Source organism: Coloeus monedula (assembly GCF_965178545.1).
Source record: "Coloeus monedula genome assembly, chromosome: 2".
NCBI lineage: Eukaryota > Metazoa > Chordata > Aves > Passeriformes > Corvidae > Coloeus > Coloeus monedula.
In genome coordinates, this window is record NC_138782.1 from 86,778,758 (window position 1) to 86,785,102 (window position 6,345).

Consider the following 6,345-nt stretch of genomic DNA (forward strand, 5'->3'; position numbering starts at 1 on the left):
GTCTATTTAGAGGCCTTATTTGACAGTGTTTCCCATTGCATTGTCTTTTTCTTCCTGTCAGCTGAATCAATCATTTATTAATATATTTATCATTAAATACCCACAAAAACTGATAAGCACAGTTAGCCCAGGAAAACATATGCAAGGAAAATGGAAATACTTACTATATATTTACAATACTTCCTTGCTACAAAATAGCCAGTAAACTAACCTCTACATCCCTAGTACAGCCTTACAAAAGACTGTTTCTTATTTAACATCTGACAGCAGATTCTTACCCAGAAGCAGATGCAGCCTCAGTGTAAAGGAAAGAGAAATTTCATTGCTGCAAGCTCAGGAGCTCTGAGCCAGACCACTGCAGCTACAGTTTGTGTTCTTTTGCATTCTCTCTACTTTTTTAGTTTGAGGCAGATGAACTGATTGCAGACAAAATCTAAGCAAAGACTGAAGAGAGCTAGTAATGGGGGATTGAGAGAAACTGCTGGTTTTGTTTAGCTGGTCCAGAATTTCAACAGAACAGTAGGAGCTCTGACTTAAGCTGTTCAAAGTGTCATTAAATTACAAGTTCAGAAACATTGTTCCTGTGTTGTAGCAGCATTTTGTCTTTAGTCAAGGTGGACTCCTCACATTTTCAATTAGGATGAACTTCATACAGTGTATAAACAAAAAAACCCCACAACTCCTTACATTTTAGGAACATAAATAAATGTACACCTACCACATTTAGAAATTTTTTTAACAACGATTAGATTTTAGCTGATCTAATTTGGCTTTTTCTAGTAATAGTCCCTACAGTTAAATTCTTACTGACTATTGACAGCAGGGTTTAATGCTGTGGGACAGAAAATACTCAATACATAATTTTTTTTTCTCATTGTATGTTAGCAGAGAACCTATCACTAACCTAAACTTGTCTTAAAATTTATTAATTTTAAAGTTTAAAAAAACCTTTTCCCCTGTTTGTGCCAATCAGATATAGTATTTCAGAGAATTGTGATGGGAATGCTTCTCCAGACTATCAGAAAAATAATAATCTAGATTTATGAACCACTTTCTTATATTTATGTGCATTTTACAATTTCAAAGGGTGATTCAGAACCTTAGCAGGATGAACTATGTCTTATAGCCACCCAACTCTCTCCATGAACAAAAGAGGATGCTCAGGGACGCTGGTTTCCTGTGTACACACAGCTAGTTCTGGCTGTAGCTAGGCTACCAGAAGAACACTTAGGGAACCCCTAGCTGCTCATTACCACCCCCACCATACATTTCCACCTCCCAGGTTCTGCCAGTGTAACTTGTCTGGTTGCTCCCCAACCAACCTGTGTTGAAATGAGCCGGGCCTACTCACTTTCGATGACAGGTCTTTGCAGGTGCATTTTGGTTTGCCCAAACTGAAATAGAGAGTGACTTTCTGAAAGACTGGGCCAGTAGAATTGAGGGCAGCAATTTTCAGAGCATTTTTATGGTCAGAGGGGTGGAGGGGTCCCCTGACCTAGCAAAACTGCCACTGAAATGGGGCAGCACTGCAGGTGCTTTCTTGTCTGACAGCAAGAAGGCAGGACAAGTGCTGTAGTCCAAGTACAGCCAGTTCTGGCAGAAGCTAAATGAGACCTTCTGCCCCAGCTACAGATTACTGCCCTGCCTCATTAGCTGGAGCTTAGCATTTCCCCAAACCCCTCACTATATCTGTGATTGCTCTTAGCCTCATTTTTTAAAGTGGTTTGATTAATTAAATACCTCCAAATACTTGTGTTTCTAACCTAACCCACTTTGATAAGTAGTGAGCTAGGGTGTGGCCACATAAATTGGTATATTGATGGACCGGACAGGGTTTCTCCTGGTTTTGTGATAGGTGAAGCAACACCTGAGACCTTTGTTAAAGCCTTCTGAAGAGCAGCCATGTCTTCCTCTGCCTGTTTGATGTAAACCCCAATGTAAAAACCACTTCAGGGTGCCTCTCTTTTCTAACTTTTTTAGCTACTTCATTCTAGAAGCACTTAGACATGCTAGGAATAAATGTGGAAAACAGTGTATTCCAGGTACGTTTCCTGCATTTGTAAATCAAATATTAACATCACACTGGAAACATGAGAGTATACTTACAGGAAGGGCAAACATAGAACTAAAGACAGAGTTCTGAACATAAGGCTACTTCAAGTAGAATTACTCAACAGAAGGTTTAAGATAACAGAATCACTTCTCTGGAATTCCTGAGTCACTGAAATCAGACTCTTTAATTAATTCAAGGTTTACTACTTTCAATACTAATTTATCTCAAAAGGTGGAATCTTTCTTGGCCCAGCTTTTGTATGCAAGCAAAACAGGTCAGACCTTAAACAAGGAAGAGAAAAAACATCGTGATAATGTTATTTGTCTCAGCTTAGTGTTCATATTAGTATTTAGAATGCCTTGGCTGGTGGCGTTGCTGAAGCTGAGATAGATGAAAGCTTTGCTCTTGCTTCAGCAAATCATGCCAAACAATGAGCTTGTACATAATTGGCCATAAGTTGCCTCGTGGAATTATGTAGTAGAGTAAGAGAGTTTGAACGGCAGACAGTTGCCTTATTTGACAATGGGCTGGATAACCATGTGGTGTGCTTCTCACTTAACTTCAATATGCAATTGACTCTCCAGGATGTGTTTCTGCTGTACTGCTGCATCAAGGCCTAGCAGACTTGTTAGTCACTGAACTCTGATTCTCTGATAAAATTCCATCTGAATGTAAAAAACCCACTTATTGTGAGGGTGGTCAGACACTGGAACAGGCAGCAAAGGGAGGCTGTGGAGATTCCATCCTTGAAGATATCCAGCTCTAAGCAACCTGCAGTATCTGACTCTGCTTTCAACAGAGGGTTGGACTAGACAATCTGCAAATGTTCCTTCCCACTTCAATCATTCTGTGACCTTAAAAGTTCTGTGAGTCTGTGATTTTGAATGTTAACAACTCATTGGCTGATCATAGCATGAAAAAGTCCAAAATAGTCCAAGTTCTCTGCTGTATATGTTGTTAGTCCACTTCTACTCCAACCGTCATTGATCAGGCTCGTCTTGACTTGTATGGAAACTGTGTACACCAGAGGCTCGGTTTCTGCAAATAATCAGGAGAAAATAATGGCCAAAAAAAAAAAAAATCAGATTTCCAAATTTAACTGCCTAATATATGTGTGGAACAGACTGAACTTTTCTTGATTAGTATAGTAGAAAAATTGGCTTTGTTTTCTGCTTTGTAGTAGCTAGCTAGTAAATATCTGTTTTCTGCTATTCCCTGTAGTATTTGTGCACAGGACTATTGAATGAAAGTTCAAGAGGTTTAAAGTGTGGTTGTAGTCCTTTGAGGTGGTGATGTCCCCGAAACAGTGGTAGAAGCAGCTTTGCTGAGTACTACGACATGTTCCAAAAGCTTAATAACTTGAAAAACATCCTAAAAGTAGTGTGGAGTGCTTGAACATTTTTCTTATTTGAAGATAAAACATAAAGCTGTTGTGAAATTTATTTTAAATGGTTTATGGAAGTTTCTTCCTACCAATTGAACTGCATGACAGATTTCTTTTCAGAGAAAGCTGTCACAGGTTATTTTTGCTTAAAAATAACAATTCTGAAGTAACAGAAATTTCTACACAGCGCCAGACATTGATAATGATAATAAAATAGTTACCAGACTTCAGAGTGCCTATGTTTGAAAGAGTGGAACAAGAAGTGTGATGAGACTGCTTAGTTTGTATATCCGTAACCCCTTATCATCACCATTTGGAATTATTTGTGTACAGCCACATACTCATTTAAAGGAACTGATGACAGTAATGTCCCTTTTGACAGTTCCAAGGCTATATTTCAGGGTGGCTCTGTAGTGCAAGCAGCATCCCTTGGACACAAAATGTGATGTAGGGCTACATTACTTTCATCTGTGTCCCTCCTAAATGCTATAGAAAAGTGGTGGTGCATTACAGTTGCATCCCCTAATTACTTATAAATAGAAGCAGTTGTGAAGTTAAGCTATAAACTAATTTCTATGACAACCAAAAATATGGTCAAAACATGGCTTTTCTAGCATGGCCTACATCTGTGTTACAGAAGTTTTCACCACATATTGCAAAGCAGCATTTTTGCCTTTTTGCTCTGAAAACCTACAGTGTTTCTCCTGTTAATATCAGAGCTTTTCAGACAAGAGGCATCTTTCAACACCAGCAGGTCAGGTATGATGGAAAAAGACAACAGCTGCAGAAAGAAAAAACCACCTGATAATTTCTGTGCTTTTTAACTGAAAGCTGTAGCAGCAGGCCAGCCAGCCTGAACATAAATTCTGTTACAGAGAAAGCATCACACAGACACAGAGGGATGAGTATATGGGTAGGAGAAAAACAACTTGCTGCTATTCTCAGGTTTCCAGGAATTTCACCTATAACCTGCCACTGTCCACAGATCTGACAGGACTTGCAGTGACAGAAAGCAAACAGAATAAATTTCTATTGACACAGAAAATACTGAGGGAGTGAAGAAAGAGACCAACTGGGCTCTTCTACCAATCGGCAACTCTCCTGAATGATTTCACCCTGAGGTGCAATGTTTCCATTGAACCTGAATTTGGTTCAATTGAGGAAAAAAGGCATCTGCAAATAAGTTACTAGCTCTACCAGTTCTTTCTCTTGCTGTCTCACTGCTAAAATTTTGCTTTTCCTTCATACTGCTCATTAGTTGTAGATAACTATAAATTACGCGTCAACAGGATTGCTTCTCCCTTTCCCATAAATCTAGGGAAAATTACCTCTTCAAGTTTACTGGACTTCCTCTCTGCCTGTTACCAGGCTCCTACTGCTCTCATGGAATTGTTGTTGCTGTCTTCTAGCTGCAAATTTAAAGAAACTGGAGTGAGTGTGGAAATAGGGTGGGGGACAGTTTTAGAATTGAGCTTATGCATATGCAGGGAAAGAACCAGCAAAGGGTGCCTGGAAAGATGATAGAATCTGTGTTTCAAGAGATATTCTGAACTTGACAAAGCCTTCAGCTGCCTGCTCTAACTGAGCAGAGGGTTTTATCTGATGACCTCCTGAGAATCCTCTCAACCTGAATTATCCTGCAAGTCTAAAAGTAGGGAGAAAAGATGGAAGAGGAATATAACCAAATGAGGAAGGTAGCACAGAACTAATCAAAAATTCTAATTCCCCCCACCCAAGTTATTTTGATTTGGAATGAGATGTGGGATTAATCCAAACTTTTTGGATGGCGTAGGAATAAAGCACTGCGCTTGTGCACAATTCTCCTGTGGATGACATTTAATCTGTATTAACAGAGGCCTAGCTCTGTTTTCTCTTTCTGAATGGATGGTCCACAGTGAAGCTGTAGGGGGTTGCTTGCATCATCCATTAAAGACACCTGGGGAAAATGCTGGCAAACAGGTGGGAAAAGAAACAGGGGAAAAGTTAAGTTACAGAGTAATTCCAACCTGTTTCTTTCCTATGTTACTCAGTACTGAGGCAATACACTATATAAGGTGGGCCTGAATCTCTGATTAACACAGGCATCTCCTGCTAAAGGCCATGTTTCCAGTCTTACCATGTGGAACTATACCACTCTGTACAAACTATTTAAATATACATGAATAGCATGTAAACTCTATAGCGGGTGTGACTCCCTAATTTGGTGGTTTACACATGTAACTGGGAGCAAACCCAGCTGAGTTCCTGCCCTGGTGAATTATTAGTACAAATTAGTTAATTAGTACAAATTGTTCAAGCTAAACAAAGCTGTTGAAACTGTATCAACAGTAGAATCTAACCTCTCCTGCTTCAGAGATACTGTAGTTTGTTGTCAAAATAACGCTGTGGGAGAACAAGAGGTATGAGTTCAAATGCCCCCAGGTAAAGAGGAAAAATGAGGCCTATAGCTGCCACAAGGATGTGTGCAGCCTAACTACAGCTCTTGGCCAAAAGGCAGGCGGCCAACCAGTTGGAAAACCTTTGGTTTTTGTTCTGCTTCTTCTGCAGGTACTTGAGAAGAATAGTTTAGTTTCAAACTGTTGACAAGTCAATCACTTTTATTTTTCTCATTAAAACTAAAAGGAAAAAAAAAAGGTAGGTGGTATTTGATCGTCAAATGAAGAATTGATTACCCCAACTGGTAATGGAGTGTTTCTCTCAGCGGCACTAGTTTGTCTTGCTAGTGATTTATCAGGGCCATGTAATGCTTGCATTTGGAGGATGAATGAATTTACACGGCAAAACAACCCCCCGAGCTGAAAAAGGGAAAACAGTAGCGATGGAGAAAGACTGCGGCGGATTTCAGTCGAGGAGGGGCAACTGGAACCTAGTGAAAGGAAAAAACGAAGGTAAATTTAAACAGCCTGAA